The sequence below is a fragment of the Euprymna scolopes genome, chromosome 45 (genome assembly GCF_053919585.1).
Source record: "Euprymna scolopes isolate OS-2025 chromosome 45, ASM5391958v1, whole genome shotgun sequence".
Classification (NCBI taxonomy): Eukaryota; Metazoa; Mollusca; class Cephalopoda; order Sepiida; family Sepiolidae; genus Euprymna; species Euprymna scolopes.
In genome coordinates, this window is record NC_136526.1 from 36,993,477 (window position 1) to 37,012,252 (window position 18,776).

An 18,776-nucleotide genomic window follows, 5' to 3' on the forward strand; every position below is an offset into this window, starting at 1 on the left:
TCTTCATAAGCCCTGCGGCACCTATAATAACTGGTATGATTGATATCTCCCTTTTTCCTTAATAGCTTTGAACATCACCCGTGAAACGTTTGCATGCATCAGAATGTCATTGGTTAGTATGAGTTGTAGTTTCTGTAATGCAATCTAATGTCCAATCAAAGGATGATAAACTACCCCGGACGATTATTACTAAGAGAACCAGGAGATGATGGTGGTCAAGTGATTAATGACACGAACTGACGATCTGAGTGTTCCAAGTTCGAATCCAGTTTGTTCCACAAAAAAATCACTTGCACTTAAGGTGTTGACAACCTTCTTGTAGTCCATTCCTGTAAGTACCAAATGTCTTTCTAGAAAGAATTCTTTCTAGAAATATATCGGGGAAACCAATGCCAAAATCTTCAGAGTCATACGATACGATGATGATGACTAAGAGGACCAGGAAAAGTGATCAATAGGGTAACAAAAACAGAAGCCCACCGGCAATGAAACAGCTCACTTAATTGGCGGACATCTATCATTAAGAGCAAAATTTCCTCACGTGCAAAGACCAGATTAATGAACATCACAAACTCTTGGTATTACATAAAAGATAAATAAATAAATGTAAATACAAAACAAAGGGAAAAAAAGATATGAAGTTGAGTCATGCTTCCCTTATGGCTAGAAAAACTTCCATAGTACCAGTATTAAAAAATTCTGGAGAAAGAACTAATCCACTCAATTATTGGCCCCTCCCTCTCTTTGCTAAACTCTTTGAGTCTTTAATCAATCAAGTGATAATTCAACATCTTGTAAATGTTAGGCTTCGTTTTGGTCAACAGTATAGATTTTAACCACCATCTCTGGATAAAGCAGTGGAAGCTATTGCTCTTGATGTATCAAAACTGGACAAATACTCAGCACAATCAAATCCTATATATATATTATTCCTTAATTGGAATTAATTTTTTGAGATGAGCATTATATGTTAATTTTTATTTTTATTTCGGACTATTAGTCTCATCTTTATTAGTTGTTGTTTTTGGATCTTTTTTTTTTTATTGGTTCACAACGTTTCGGCCAACTTCCTCTGGCCTTCGTCATGTGGTAACCGCGATGGATAGGAACTTCGAATCTCCTAACTGTATTCTCAGCCATCACTGCCATCCGTAGTTGTTGTCGTCTCACCACATTTTTGACCAATTACCTCTGGCACTCTTTGGGTGGGATTGAAACCGCTATCTTCAGACAATGTTCATCTGGAACCGTAGAGATTCAATGTCTCTATCAACTGCGCCATGGGCCCCAAAGGGCGATCAAGGTTGGATTCTTTGATCTTATAAATCCACGTTTATTTATTATCTGATCTTCCATAGTCGGATCCGTATCGATTGGTATATATATATATATATATTATTCCTTAATTGGAATTCATTTTTTGAGATGAGCATTATATGTTAATTTTTATTTTTATTTCGGACAATCAAATCCTATCAAGACAAAATAAAATTCTAAGTTGTCCTCGATATCAGCACGCCCAAACAACATGATATTAGTGCTTGTGGTACCTCAGGAGTTTATCCTTGGACTTTTATTATTCCTGGTACTCATAAATGACCTTCCTGATAAACTTGTGTCCGAGATGGGTATATTTGTTGACGACACCATCTATAATATGAATCTCACCTGTCTGTTTAAATGAATGTATATATGTATGTTTGTATGTCTCGCAAAATCTTTCGACAGAGGTGACAGATTTTCACGAGATTGGTATCGTTTTAACGCTCAACTTCTGGGACGACAGATATCGAAAAAATTGGCTAGAACCAGTAATTCCTTCACCCTCAACTGGACACTTTTCTATAGGGAGGGGTCGCTTTTTTCGCCAATATTTTCAAAAGTCATCCCCTCTTTTTGATTGTCTAACTTTAATTTAAACTTACGTCACTTCTGGTTTGGCGATGGGCGTAACAGCAAAGATGTTACATTTTTTTTTCACATTCTCTTACTCCTTTGCGGTACAGGTTTGAGCCTTCCTGTCTATCACTGTTTTTTTTTTTTGTGTTGCTCAACACACACCTCTAGTAGCTAGTACTATATAATAGATGTTTTTTTTGTTGTTTTTTTTACATTTTCACCCCAAACAAGGCAAATTGCCACTTTGGTGTAGAGAGCTACTATCAGGGGCAACAACTACTGGGGTACTATGTAGGGATTTTGGCAGCAAGATGTCGGTTCACGTTACACATGAACTTCTGCACATCAGTACTGCTGGGGAAGCAGGGACCTGGAATAGAACTCTAAAGTCTAGCAATATATATATATATAGTAATTTATAAAATATATATGGCGATTAAGCTGCACTGAATATTCGGCGTTTCATCCACTATAGGATTCGTCAGGCTTATGCGTAAATTCTATGATTGTTTCTCGTTTTTATATATGTTGAGGATTTTAGTTAGCCAATCAGCTTTCTGATATATATATATATATATATAGGTTGACCCAAAAAATACGGGCCTAAACTCTAATTAGGACTCGATTCTTAGTGTTTTGTCCGAATGAAATGAAACTTTGGTCATAGCTAGTTTATTATATTAAAAACATCACATCAAAACACTAGGGACTTTGGCCTTTTTTCTCCGTTAACTGTAAAATGCTCCGAAAAACAATTGAATGTCGTCTGCTCTTTTGGGGGTCACTGTATATATATATATATATATATATATATATATATATATATATATGATTTGTTTTTTTTTTGTTGCTCAACACACGCCTCTAGGCACCCAGGTACCCAGGCTAGCACTATATAATAGATGTTAGGCGAAAATGAATATATATATATAGATATATATAAATATCCAAGGTAATAGCAAAACCCTAGAAAATAACCTTCGGTCCGTAGTGGAATGGGGCCGTAAAGAGATAATAGCATTTAATGCTACTAAGACCAAGCTTCTTTCATTTAATAACTGAAAAAAAAAAACACATTTTCAACCACGGATTTCTCTGACAAATAATACCCCACCTGAGAACTAAACGTTCAAACTCCTCAGCTTAACATTCACAGGCAACATGAATTCGAACAAATACATTGACGACACTGCTTAGACTGCTGAAAATAAAGTGGGCTCCCTCTACTATACTAGAAAATTACTTAAATCATAGAGTATCCTATATCTTTACAAAGCCACCAAACGTCCAGGAATGGAGTATTGTTGTCACATCTGTGCTGATATATCTCCCACTAGTCTCTCCCTCTTAGACAAGGTCCAAAAAGCGAGTCTAAAATCTAATAGGTCCCACACTATCGGCATTTGTCTCATCGCTGCAATATAAAAATTACTCCAAGACAGCTAAAGTATAAACGTTTATAATACTTGTATTCGTTGGACTATTGTTCTCATCTTGAGTGTTATTTGTGCAACGTTTTGGTCAATTTGGCCTTTGACCATCTTCAGACATGTTGGTTGTTGTTTGGAAAAAAAGAGAAAAGTTATTGGCTCTGTAAATATTTTCATGTTCTTTGAGTTAGTCTTTATTTTATGGCTGTGGTTTCGTATGTGTGAAAAAATTGGTTCGCAAAGGGGAGGCAACTCTAATGAAGAGAGCTGACCCACACACAACTGTCGTATGAGGAAGTAAATGATCAACTGCTAAATTTTCTCTTGTGATTACAAAAAAGCCTTCAGCTAAAAAAAAAAAAGAAAATAAGAATTCATATTAAAATGAAAGAAATCCTATTCAACGCAATGTTGGTAACATATGTCAGTTCATCAGGGATCAGATTTATTCACTATTTAATAGCAGCTCATTAAAATCATAACTCGTAAGCTTTTTTTTCTTTTTACAAAGGAGTCACCACTTATCAAGGCCCTGGAGTCTGCTCGAGGATAGGGGTTAATGAGCATACATTAGTAATGGGATTTATGGCCCGGAGGGTTTTTGGTTGGTTTATAGATGGAGAGGGGGTGAAGGAAATGAGGCCATAGAGGTCACAACAAAGAATACATTTAATTGACAACGTTTGAAGTATGTAGAATCTGACTCCATGCAATTAAGGACAGACAAATATTGAAGGTTGAGAACTGGTTTTATTTATTACTGACAGTTTTAATTAGAAGAGGTAAAGTGTTCGTAGGATGTTTGTAGGTGTGTATGCATTGATAAGGAGTGAACTTTTGTAGGCTTGTATAATTTAACAAAGAATGAATGTTCGTAAACGTACTTATCTTTTCAGACGATGGGGGTGGTAAGTGGGTGGCTGGTCGTGCTACTGTCGGTGATATGTGTCCTAGCTTTTAACTTGGAAGCGGCAACTTCTTTCATCAACAGCTAGCAGCACGGCGTCTTCGCCTCCTATGTTTTTCTCCTTTTCTTCTTTGGTTTGTGTGAATTAGGCATTGTTTAGAATTGAAGGCGTTTTGGCCCATAACATGAGAGCGTAGTCGGCTTCAGTTCACTGGTGCCTTATTTCTTTTTCTTCTTCATCTCTTTAGGTCGGGTGGGAGAATCCGTCCATGCGTTCACTGACGCAGCAGGGCGAATCTCCTCTCCCCTCCTTTTTGGTCCCCTCATTTTATAGTGGCAAACCGGCTCTTAGTGACTGTGATATTTTAGGCCTTTATTTTAGGCGTGGAGCTCTGCCATTGGTTGATAATTCTTTTGTGGTTATCTTATTTTTCTTTTTCCAAACGGAAGCGATGCGTGGAGCCATGTACAAACGACGATTTTGTCTCTCATGGTGGATGCGTTAACATCAGATTGGCTGCCAATTCTCATCATGTTCCCACAGATTATAGCGTAGTAATCATAAGTAGTGGAGATTTTGTAAATTGGATTTTTTGTCAATTCTAAAAGTTACAACAATAGTTTCCAAATCATGCGGTCGAAATTACCTGAACATTACTGAATTATTAAAAAAAAAAAAATTGTGTTAGCAGGTGAAAAATTGCGGCCATCTTGTTTAAATCAAAACGGAAAATTACCTCCCTTTTGAACTCTCCTGTGTCTTACGGTCATTTTCATCAAATTCTATTTTTTTTTTTTTTTTTAGTTTTTTTAATAAATAATTTTCTACCTTATCGATTTTCGTAATTTTTTATATAATCATCTTAAAAATACGAGGAATATGCCATTGTTTTTCGTGTGGAATTCAGTATTACGATTTCCTAAATCTCGTTCCAATAGTGTAGAAGCGACAAAATTTTTAGTGTGTACCTTGTACCTACTTGTCACGGAATGAAGACAGTATATTCCAAAATTACCAAAATTAATCAAGTAGTTTGTTTTTTGTTTTGTCTTATTTTTAAACAAATTTGGCGTTATATACTGATTAATATTCTCCAAATTTTGTTTTTAATTGATATAAAATGACCCTTCTAAAATAATGCTTTCATTACTTGAAAATTTTATGTTCTGAAAAATGAAAAATAAAATGAAAACTACATGCTGATAAATTAGTGTTTGGTTTTAAATTGTACGTTTCTGTTGTCTTTCCGACATTATCTAAAAACAAAAAAAAAATTTTAGATTGAAATGAAAGTCGGTTGTCTGCCCTTGATTTTACCATCACCGGTATTTTTTTTTTTTTTTTTTTTTTTGGTCCCCTTTATGGGCACGGAGTAAAATTTGATAATTTTTTTTTTTTTTTATGAAAAAAAAAAAAAATGGTGCTAGTGCATAGAGTGATCCGCGCTATTTTTTATATCGTATTTCCAAGCTTAATTAATGTTTTATGATATGTTTTTTTTTTATTCAATTGTAAGGTTGAAGTATAGAATAGGTACAAAACACCCTCTCATCCCCATGTTAAGCATGGCGTTTTAAACAATAACGTTATTATTTACGTCCGGATCACTCTCTGCACTAGTACCAAAATAAATAAATAAATAAATTACACGATCAAATTACGTGATTTTTGTCATATCTTCGTTCCATGTATGATATACGTACCGACCGTATATCATACAGACTTTCCCCTATTTTCTTTACTTTTAATTGCCGCCATAAGTGCTAATCTAAATAAGCACTAAAAAACAAAAACAAACAATATTAACATTCATGGTATGGCCGGAAGTGCCTTTTGCATTGTGGGAAAAATGGATTATTGCGACATCCGCCATGACACTTTCTCAATACGTCTGTAAACCATTGAAAAACCTCTCCGAAATACTACAGATGGTAACACAAAAGATTAAACCAAGTCTTGGAAAGTATTCCAATTATATAATATTTATTTAATATCAACGTGTTTTCATTTTCCCCATAATAAAAACACTTCAACCACAAAAGGACGTAACAAAATGCAAGTATAATTTCCAACTTATTGGGGTTTTTTTTTTTTAATTTTCATCAATTAAATTCTAGTCTATTTCGTTTTTTGATAATGCAATAATCTTTCGCAGAAGGAATTATTGGTTTCAATTATTTTTAATTCGAATGGTTCCCGATTACTTGAACTGTAGGTACCTTCAACGCGCCTAGTTTTAACCCCCTTGTATGTAACACGATGTAACTGTAATTAATTCATTATTATTATCCTAACTTTTTTACTATTTAATAAAAAAAGCTTCAAATAAACTTCAAATTTTTTTAAAAATTTTCTTACAGCATACAAAAATTATGAAAATGCGAGACAAAAATCGTGTTTACATTATCGACGCATTTAAACCACGTTCCCATATAGTAACGTGTTTTAAGCCGTTGACGCACCTGTTTTAAAAATCTAGCAAAAATCAAATAATTGTCATATTTACCTGAAATTTTCGATATTTATTCATTGTTAAATAAACTTACATATTAAAAGTACGTTTCGTTAACTATATTAGATGATTTTTTTTTTTAGGTGTTCAACCCCCCCCCATTTCATGTTACGAAAACTAATAAAAATAAATGTAAGTCGATAAAAATTTCAGCATTTTTTAAAACAGAAAAGATCAAATAAAAAAAAAATAGTTATATATATATATTATATGAAATCCCATCATTTTTTTCACTTACCTTAAAGTTGTAAATAAAATTCGACATAAAATCATTAATATTATGTTAAAAAAAATGAAATGAATAATTTTTCTGGATTTTTTTTTCTCGGTAACATAATTATTTGAATTACAAAAAAAAAAAAAACGAATTCTAAAAAATAAGTATTTTTAAAAAGCTTTAAATGATATTAAATTCAAATATTACGCAATATGAAATTTAAACCGATTTTTTATATAACAGGTTTCCAATATTAAAAAAAATATATTCACATAATATAATATATGGCTCTTGAGATAATAAAAATTTCAAAAGAAAATCGATTAAAAAAAATTCGTTTCGATTTGATTATTTAAAATGACAGAGGTTGAAATCAAAATTTGCGCTTTTTTTCAAAAATATACGGAAGCCTGTAAGGACAAGCATTTGTAGATACATGTATCAACAGAACAGATTAAAATTAATTTTATCGTCTGTCTAGTTCGTTATTAAAATCTATTTGCTTTACAAAAGGTAAGTTTTATATTATTTTTTTATACATTTTTATTGTTCATTTTTTATTGTATATTTTATTTATTCAGAAATTTCTGATAAATTTATCATTTAATGTATAAATTTTGAATTTTTGCGAGCTTTTTTCTTATATCTTCAAATCATTAACACGGACTAGTTGTTTTTCGTAATATATGAGAAGTTGCTTTTTTGTGAACTTATGCACTTAATTTACCATTCTAAAATAATAACGATAGTAAAATAACATTATTTGCAAATAAATTTTATAGTGCTAATGCCCTTCCATAGAAATTACAATAAACACACAAACTGATGACGTTGTGTTTTTTGTTTAGTTTGATGACGTAGTACACAACATTTTGGAGGTACCTATTGAACTGCAACTCAATATACACCATTGAATTGATTTCTCTATGTTTGAATATGCTAAAAACGAATATCTCATTTAAATTTTGCATAGACAAATAGTTTTCTGGATGTTAAGACCTATATTATCCAATGTGATCCATTATGTTTTCTGTGAGAATTTTCAATTGGTTGACTTGCCAAGGGTAGGTTGGTAGGGAAGAAAGGAGTGCTGGTAGCTCTGACCAACACGGCCGGTGGTCCGTTAATCAAAGAACCTGAGTGCCTATTCCTTACAAGTTAAATAGACATTTCAGTCACGCGTGAATCTCGTTGACTGAGAGTTGGAGTAGATAAAAAGGGGTGGCCGCTCTACTGTAGTTGTTGTTGTAGTCTTTTAGACAAATTACACTTCGACCATCGTTACCCATTTGTTACTTTTACAAGACTGCTTGTAAGCAACGTTGACATTTCGTTGCAAGACTTAAATCGTCTTTTCTTTCCATCCCCCCTTACTCGTCGGTATGCTAATTCGGACATTTCACATGCGGCCATGTTTTCCCAACTGAACAAGTACTAAAGCGCACGCGTGTTACATAGGTACATGCAAAATAAATAGCAGGTGCTCCCTTTACTTAAAAATTCATCAAATATCAGGAAGTTAACCAATTTTCATTAAATTTTCGGCGTTTATCAAATAATGATCACGGAATATAATGAACCAATTATTTTTTATTTAAATCTTAGTGGAAATGTTTTATTTTGTTTAAACAAAAAATACTTTTACTAAAGTTATTTTTTCAGTAGTAAAAAAAATTAATGAATGAATTTATTTTTGCTTTTTTTATGAAAACAAAGCATCGTAAATTTATAACAAAAAAAAACCTTTTTCAGAAACATTACGAAAAAGCCCTTAAAGTCCGTATTAATGAATTCTGATATCACTTGAAGAAAACTTAATTTCTCAAACTACTGGTATTATCATTAAATTAAGCATTGTTTCTTAAATATTTTCACACAAAAAAATTATGATTACCAAAAATATTTCTACTTTTTTTTTTTTAGATTACAGGTTTAGCATAATATTTATATGTAAGATTCTAATATTTTATGTACTTGAATGAATTCGGAACTTTCAGTGTAACATCATTTTTATATAATCTTGAAAAATCAATTTCTTTTATTATTAATTTAAAAGCAGGAAAATAGAAAATAATTAAATTAAAAAATGGTAAAAATTATACAAACGTTCACGATAAGAATGTATGAATGTACAACTGGGGAAAAAAGAAAATCAGTTCACCCTACCTTCCGCTAACTACCTGACATCATTTTCAGAGAGCCTTTTGACTTTCTGACATTTTGGGCTCTACACTAGGACGGTTTTTCAATTGTTGAGAGATTCTGGCTTCATTTGTTGAGAGATTCTGGCTTCGCAGAATCAAATAGAATAAGCTATTTTTTGTACAAACAAGGTGTGTTTTTTTATTTTTTAATTTAATTCAATAGCTTAGGACAGAGGTTGAAATCAAAATTTGTACTTTTTTTCGAAAATATACGGAAGCCTGTAAGGACAAGCATTTGTAGATACATGTATCAACAGAATAGATTAAAACTAATTTTATTGTCTGTCTAGTTCGTTATTAAAAATCTATTTGCTTTACAAAAGGTAAGTCATATTATTTTTTTTATACATTTCTATTGTTCATTTTTTTTTTATTGTATATTTTATTTATTCAGATCACATGTAATTTTTTTTGTTGTTTTTTTTATTTTGGAAATTAACTGTATGCTTTAATCTTTCAAATATAATCCAAAAGTAGTCGGAAACCTACAAAAAAATTATGATAACTGGCTTTTGAAACTATGTCCCCATATTTATTTTCTGCCATTTTCCCCCATATTTAGTGTTACAAAACACTCCTCTTCCTCCTCATGTTAAGAATGGTGACCGCCACTGATATTCATTAAGTAATACAGTGGAAAAAATGCCTTAATATCCAAATAAATAACTACTTATCTGTGTCAAATTTAAATGTGATATTCGTTGTCAGCATATCTGAAAACTTTTAAGTCGTCATTTTAAAAAGGAGTGTTGATGTTGAGTTGCCATTAATGTAAAAATTTACCCGTATAACATTTCAATTCATAAATTGTCATTATTTTCATCCAGGAATTTTTACGGGTATTTATTATTATTATTTATTTATTTTTATGTATGTAAACAATACAAAATGATTAATCAGAAAAGCTGGAGAAGTAATGACTTTTTGAGTGTGCTTTACAATCCACAGACATACGGAAAAAGTTATCGGCGACATTTTAAATTTTTCAGTGCATCGGTAAACACTATGTTTTTCGAGCTGAATAAAGATGTTACATTAAATAAAAATACTAAAAAATTATCCAGTTAGGTAGAAAAGTATTTTATCTTACCTTTAATAACATTTATTTGTTATATATTTGTTTTTTGACAGCTTTTTCATATGCCTGTAGATTGTTAAACAAACCCGACCATTTTAAATTTAATATTTTGAAATTATGGCCTTCTTCAAGGTCAGCAACCTTGTGTTGACAAAGGCTTTCTGCGATCCTGTTGACTGGACAAAAACAGTTTTTTTTAATTCCTCCCACATTTAAAAAAAAATTAACATCTCATTTTGTAAGTATATTTTTTATTATAAAAGTTCAAATAAAAACTTCTTTTTTTTTGTCTAGCTGATAGGATCGCAGAAAGCCTTTTGAAAACTTTTTTTTAATGACAAGTGCTGATCTTGAAGAAAGCCAAAATTATTTTAAAAAGATAAAAGTTTTCAACATTTTATTTTGAAGTACCAATTATTAAAAAAAAATCTATAAATTATTGCTTTTTGATTAATTTAAACATATACTTGGGGCATTCTTCAGAATAGCTAAAAAGAGGCATGAAAAAAGAAATAAAACAAATATACAATGAATAAATGTTACCGAAGGAAAGATAAGTTACTCTTTTACCTACATGAATAAGTTTTTGTGTATGGATTTTGACTTATTTTAAGGTCTTTTTTTTGTGTCTGAAAACAAACCTAGTGTTAGAAGTTAGAACAAAAACAAAATGGCTGCGTGAAGAATGTTGGTGATCAGTTAAAAAGTAAATACTGATAGAAATACATCCAATAAATGTCACTAATTGTGCAAAAATGCAATGTTCTATCAGTATTTTGTTTCATTTTCAATGTTTGGGCGATCACTGAGGGTCTATTTGTTAACTTTATGGTCATCTGCGGTAAAAAAAATAAAACTTATCCAGGTAGGTAGAAGAGTAACTTACTTTTAGTAACATTTCTAGGGGATTGTACTGTTAAGCCAACAAATGAAAAAAAAGGTCATAAATCAAATCAAGACTAAACTAGTTTCATTCAATAATTACAAGAAACCTTCTCTACCACCTATAGCAATGGCCAACGACTCTTTATCTGAGAGTACGTCTCTCAAGCTCCTTGGCCTAACGTTAACAGGAAACATGAGCTGGAACAATTACATCGAGAGCATTGCCAGGGCCGCTGCGAGGAAGGTGGGCTCTCTCTACCGTGCTAGAAAACTTCTAACACCTGAAAGTATCCTGTACCTCTACAAGGCCACTATTCGCCCATGTATGGAGTATTGCTGTCATATTTGGGCTGGTGCATCTGCTACTAGTCTCTCGCTCCTTGACAGGGTTCAAAAGAGAGTCGCAAATCTGATAGGCCCTAAACTGGCATCTAAGCTTCAGCCTCTGTCCCATCGTCGAAACGTTGCATCCCTCTGCCTGTTCTACAAGTATTATAATGGTGAATGCTCTGAAGAACTGCAAGCACTTGTGCCCCCATGACATAAACACCCTCGAGAGACCCGACAAGCTGCAAAATCCCACCCCCACACTGTAGAGATCCCTAGATGTAAAAGATCTTTCTACTTCAGTAGTTTCTTCCCCAGAACTGCTAGACCTTGGAATTCCATTCCAGGTCACTGCTTCCCCAACTGTACTGACATGCATAAGTTCAAGTGCAATGTGAACCAACATCTCGCTGCCCAAATCCCTACATAGTACCCCAGTAGATGTTTCCCCTGATAGTAGCCCCCTACACCAAAGTGGCAATGTGCCTTGTTTGGGGTGAAAATGTAATAAAAAAATTAAAAAAAAATGTTGCTTTTCTACCTACCTGGTCCATTTTTTTTTGTGTTTTAAAGCAGTTTTAAATGCTCTATATTTTATCTCAAATATTCGGTTTTTACGAGTTCTAAGCCAACAAGCTGGCGACCAGCTTGTTTTCTATGGAGAATAATCTAGGTGACCATCTTGTTGTCTAACAACTCGTAATAAAAGGAATTAGGCTCAATTTTTGTCTTAGATATATTAAACTATGAAGAAGAAATACTAATCTGGTATTGCTTCTCGCTAGTCTTCCTCGGATCAGTTGAAATGTGCAGTTGATCTAGAAGTTGATTTGGGTTCAATTATGGATTGTTTAATCCTGTTTAAAGTCAACTATTGTCTTTCAATAGCAAGCATATCCTTTTTTTTTCTTTTTTCTGAGATTTTTATGGATGGCTCTGCTCTCAATGAGAAATTGACTCTAAAACCTTTTGGTCTTTCTTTCTTTCGTATCAAAGAAGTCCATATATTAAAATCCATTGCTATTTTTGCATCTCATAAAATCCGTTCTTTCTATCGCTGTAAACATTTCCTCACACCTGAGACTATTCTTTATCTCTACAAATCTAATATCAAACCATGTATGGAGTATTGTTGTCATATTTCGGCTGGTGAATCTCTGTATGTAATATATACACCCGTTCATGTCATACACAAACCCCACAACGTAACACCAGTTCTGTTTAATCCTAACTCAACGATACAATGAAAAATTGTGAGAACTGTGAATTTTCTTCTAAATGCAAAGCACTAGAGACAATGTTATAGTCATACAGGAAGTAGTCCCACTGTATTGTGTTAACAGTCGGGCAGTTCTAGAAAAGAAACTCTGCGGGGAATTTTCGTTCACTTTAGCACACAGAGAGTTAGGACAGTTTTTAACGGTTGTTGTATCTAGACAAGTATTTGTTGAGAAAGTTTTACACTGAAGGAACCATAGACTGGAGCTCAGTCGAACACCTTCCATAAAGTAACCATAGCACAGATTCAGTCCCGCAACCTCTCCATTGTAGGAAAAAGGAAGTAGAGAGACGAAAAGGTCCTCGCTCACTAGATTTCGAAGACAGTTTTGTACTGAGTCAAGACGGCAAAGGGTACTATTATTATTATTGAATCTTTGTCCCATTTGAAGGTTTTTAATAAACTGCATAAACGTATCTGTAATTTGATTGGCCGCACATTTTCTTCTTTACCACAACCTCTCTCTCACAGATGTGATGTTGTGAGTCTCAGTCTTTTCTACAAATACTATTATGACATAAGTTCTGCAGAATTGTTTAATCTATCCCCTGCTTCCTTTGTTCCAGCTCGTTTGACTCATTGGTCTAGAAGTCTCCAAAAATTTACTCTTCTAATACTAATTGTAATACAGCTTCCTATTCTAGTTGCTTCCTTTTAAGAACTACAGGGTTGGGGAACTCTCTTCCTGCTCACTGTTTTCTATCTTCCTAAGCCTTGGTTTTTTAAAAACTAAGGTCAATAGGCATCTCCTGTCTTTGCAATGATTACCTTTCATTCTTGTTAGCTTCTTACATCAAGTGGCTTCATGCCTTGTCTCAAGCGATTTCCATAAAACAAATTGTCAGCGAGCATCTTGTTGGCTACAAAGTTATAAAAACTGAATATTTGCAAGAAATAAATAGCATTTAAAGTTACTTAAAAACACAAAAAAAATGAGCCAGGTAGGTAAAAAAGTAACTTTTATTACCTACTAGCGGGTGTACCTGGCGTCGCCCAGGTTTTTAGAGGCGTGTGTGGGTGCGGGGGAGGGTAAAATGATTACAAAGCGAAGTAATAACCCTGTTTAAATATTATAAAAACAAATAATGTTAAAACTTCTAAAAAAAAAATAATAATGAACGGTCCGGCAGTGCCCGGGTGTTTGAAAAACCAAAAAAAGTTGGGGAGGGGGGGTCGAACTCGAATCCTTGAGGCGAAAGCGGAAAAAAAAATGTGATGAATTAACTAAAAAGTGAATTAGGTCAAACATTAATCCCGCAGTCAAGTTCGTTTTGGTTTAGTTTCCCCAAGACGTTGGGTTGAAAACCAGCTCCCCATAAAAAATAGGGGTGTCCATATGAAAGCAATTGTCTGATATAAGGTTTCCACCACATTGATCAAAAGCTGATTGCTTTCTGGATGTTCCGGCGCGGAAGCCGAGTGTTACATGATAAGGGCTGCCCCCTTTTCATGTAAGTATAAAAATAGAGAGATTTAGTTAAAATGAAAATGAAATAGCAATAGACGAAATTCGAACCTCGTAAATTAGGTTTAGAAATAGATTATGAGAGAGAATTAGCAAATGGAATGTAAAACAAACCATTGTTTAGCTTAGAGATAAAATAGTTTCAAGAAAAGAATGTGCGTTGTCAATTCTGTTATGAAAAATTCAATTGAAAGAATGCAACTATACAAGATAATTCAATAAACATGTTTTTAACATATTGGAAAAATAGGTTATTGGGAATATAGGTTAAAATTCCTTTTGTAAACAAAGGAAAAAGTTTTAGACACGCATGTCCAGAACACGTGAAAGAAGACACATGTTTTAACATGTGTATGACGTCATGGAAAATGGGAAGTTCTAGATATAGTTAGAAAACTTTAGAGTTAAGGAGGAGAAACAGAGAGAGAGTCTAAGGACGACAGACAACAGTCCAGACATGGACATTCGAACGTCTAGAAGCGAGACGGTCACTTTTGAAACTTAGAATGTGAAGCTTTGAATTCTTGACTCAGAAAACCACGGCTGGTCGTGAGAAGAAATAAACCCATCATGTGTTTTTATAAACGTTGTCTTTGTGTTGTAATTCTACCAAAAGGTAAAGTGAAAATTGTTATTATATGTCTTGTATATCATGTGGTTTAAAATGCATTTACATACACATCTTACATACACAATATGAACACTAAGGCTGTCTGAAGACTGTCTCCTCACTCTAAGAGCTTCTACACTTCTAAGTAGAAACATTTTATATATATGAAGCATCATAACACGAACAACCTCTCTCAACAACAATCTCTTACAACAACATCTCTTAATAAAACTCTCTCTAAGACGCTTTTTTAATAAGACACAAACTCTCACTCTTAATAAGACTCTCTTTAATAAGATTATATGACACAAGAACACACACCGTTTCACTTTATTTACACTAAAAAGCAAGACAAACAGGCAACACAGCGAAATAGCGCGATTTTTATAAAAGTCGATGTAAATCTAGATGTGACGCGCGTTCACAAATACTAGATATTATTACCTAGGTGTATATATACACTTCTAAGCAATAGTAACCCCCCCCCGAGAATCATGGCAAAAAAAGCCTTTACGAGACGTATAAAAATGTGCACGCTGCATTTGCTTTTTATATATATATATATATATATATATATATATATATATATATATATATACACATATATATATATATATATATATATATATACACACAATATTTATTATGACACTATATATACATATTTCAAGGTCGTACCATTGGTTTCAATACACCGAAAACAGTAATAATATACTGTGGAAAATCGGTATAATCTCTTCGGTGACAAAGAAAAATCTGGAACTAATGCAAAATGAACGAACATAGAAGAAACGCTAGACGAGCGTTTAAGACTCAGAATTTCATATTTAAAAAATATCGCTGAACAGATTATACCGATTTTCCACAGTATATTATTACTGTTTTCGGTGTATCGAAACCAATGGTACGACCTTGAAATATGTATATATAGTGTCATAATAAATATTGTATCTTCAGCTCTCACATCTATGATCGAGCACTTTATTGGTTTTTTTCATCACCCCTGGACACGCTATATATATATATATATATAAATGGTAACATTTCTGTTTTGTATATTTTATATTTAAAAAGAAATCTTTTTCATTTGTTGGCTTCAAATTAAGTTATTCTTATGAGAACTTCATTCTATCAATACTATTGTAGAAACGCATCTGTAATTTGATTGGCCGCCACACTTTCTTCTTCACTGCAACCTCTTTCTTATAAACGTTATGTTGCTAGTCTTTTCTACAAATACTATTAAGGCATATGTCTCTCAGAATTGTCTGATCTATTCCCTGCTTCCTTTGTTCCAGCTCGTTTGACTTGTTGGTCTAGTGATCTCCGTCAATTCACTGTTTTAATACCCCATTGTAATACAGCTTCTTATTTCAGAAGCTTCTTTTTAAGTACTAGAAGGTTGTGAAACTCTCTTTCTGCTCACTATTTTCCTTCTACTCACAGCCTTAGGCCTTTCACGACTAAGTCAAAAAGCACTTCATGTCTTTGTAATAACCAGTTTTCGTTCTTGTTCGCTTCTTACATCAACTTGTTTCATGCCTCATCTTGAGCAATTTCCATAAAAAATAAATGTCCATGGAATGTGCTTCGATAAGCTTCAACGTAGATGTTGGGATGTTTAATCAGAATCAATAAAATCGGAACATTTTGGGTATCGGAAAAAAATTTGTGCTTATTTCACTATTTTAAAAATATTTAATTTGGTTGTTTTTGTTTAAAATTTAATTTCCCACGGCTCGTATTAATGATAAAAAGATAAATATTTACGATTTTCAACTATCAGCAATACTAAAATTTATAGATTGCCCGAAAGTGTAGTTTTATGTCTTGCAAAAACATATGCACATTTGGGGTTGTATTACTGCAAAACCCAAAATATACAGCGAATAACAATAATGAAAACAGCTGAAATATTAAGGAAACCCTTTGAATGCGGAGACTAATACACATCTGCTGCAAAGGCCAAAGATGAAGTGTTACATCTGTAACGCTCTATCTTTTGGATTTTGCAGTAATACAACCCCCCCAGCCCCTCCCCGAAAAACTCTACACTTCAAAATTTTTAAATAATTTTGATCAGTCATTGTATCGGTATCAGGAATTCACTGTTCTAATACCTCATTGTAATAGAGCTTCCTATTCCAGTAGCTTCTTTTTAAGGACAAGGTTGTGGAACTCTCTTCCAGTTTCTTTCATTCTTGTTATCTTTTTGAGTGAATTATTTAATACTGTTTCAGTGTATATTTTTACTTCAAAAAATTTAAAAACATTAAGAAATTTGAGTAACTTTTAAATCATGATTGTTTTCGGGGACAAGATCAAAGTGTAGTCTCTGTTCCGACAGATGCTGCAAGCAAAGACTAGCTATGACTAGCAAAGACCATATGTGGGGGTAACCCCACATATCTGAACTTGGTCAAGGTAGGGATCACCCTACGACCACAGTTACTATCCAGCTCCCATTTCCCACCTCTCGGGAGCTGGATCCCCCTTTCCCTCCCCCCCTCCCTCTCTCTCCACATTAAAAAACGGCCTTGTGCCTAATTTGCTCAGTGGGGAAGCAAATAAATAAACAGTTACTTTGGTTTAGAAATTAGATTTTTGTTCTGACAAAAGAAAGGAGTAACGTTACAAATTTATCATTGCTTTTATATTATGATTTATTGAAACCTGTATTCAGTCACTTTTATGATATTAACATTTCTTGCTACACTTTTAAATCAGTTTAAGATATCTACTTCTAGTTCCTGTGATGCCCATAATGGAAGCAATTCTCTTTCATTATCTACAAGGTCGAACGATAATATTGTCTCTCTAGAAAAGACGACCTGATTCCATTTCTATTTAATGAAAACCGATTATCTTTTTTTTGTTGCAGACTATCTACTAGTTGGTCAGTTGCGTGCAAATCCCAAGAGTGATAGGAGCCTTCAATCATGTCTGAACTTGACACAATGTTCAATGGGTGAGAGCGGAGATGTGCTGCTGTACTAAAGCTTTTTTATAATATACTAGTGGGGGTGGCCGGCGTTGCCCGGGTTTGTCGGTGTGTATGTGTAGGAAAAAAAAGTTTTAGTAGGCAGGTAGGCTCAAACCCAAAGCCTTGAAGCAAAGGCAAAAAAGGAAGCCTGACATCTTACGATGACGCTAAGAGGGCAGAGATGTGAGAATCGTTGAAATTAAACAATTAAGAAAGACGCTGGTTTTTTAGTTCGAAAATCACTCCATAGAGAAATGAAATCATGCTGAGCCAGTTAAGCTTTACGCTGTCTGTGTATTTGTTTGTTTCCCCAAGATGTTTGGGAAAACCAGCTCCCCCACAAAAAGGGGAGTGTCCAAATGAATAACAATTGTCTGATATCACAGGTTTTCCCCCGCATTGATCAAAGCTGATTGCTTCTGGACATGCTGGCACAAAAGGCCGAGAACACACTTTGCTTTCAATTTTTAGTTTCAGCCTTATATGGAAAAGCCAAACAAACAGGCGAAAAAAAAATAGCACAAAAATAGCATGTAAAAGTCGCTCAAATAAAAGATTGAGATGATCTCCTTTTGTAAATCAGAGATATTATAATCTAGGGAGTATATAAAAAGTTCTAAGCGATGATAACCCACCCCCCTGATCGCCCCCTCTGAAAAAACCTTTGCCAGAAATACAAAAAAGTGCACACACACACACACACACATTTTCGCTTTTATATAATAGACTAGCGGGTGTGCCCGGCATTGCCTGGGTGTTTGTAGGTGTAAAAGAAAAAAATGTCTTGGAATGTAGGTAGGCTCAAACCCGAAGCCTTGAGGTGAATAGCCTGATAACTTACCATGACGCTACGAGGGCAGAGAAGTGGGAATGATTGAAATTAAACGTTAAAAAGCCAAGTGGTTAAACGAACATCAACATGTGGTTTTCTAGGTAAAACATCAAACCATAGCAGCAGAGAAATGAAATGACAGCACAA

The 18,776-nt window shown here is 33.6% G+C and overlaps 1 protein-coding gene across 1 annotated transcript in view; it reads left to right on the plus strand.

The window, feature by feature from the left end:
- Positions 1-18,776, plus strand: part of LOC145269171 (uncharacterized) — a 113,924-nt gene that overhangs the window by 23,094 nt on the left and 72,054 nt on the right. The gene's annotated exons all lie outside the window — the stretch shown is intronic.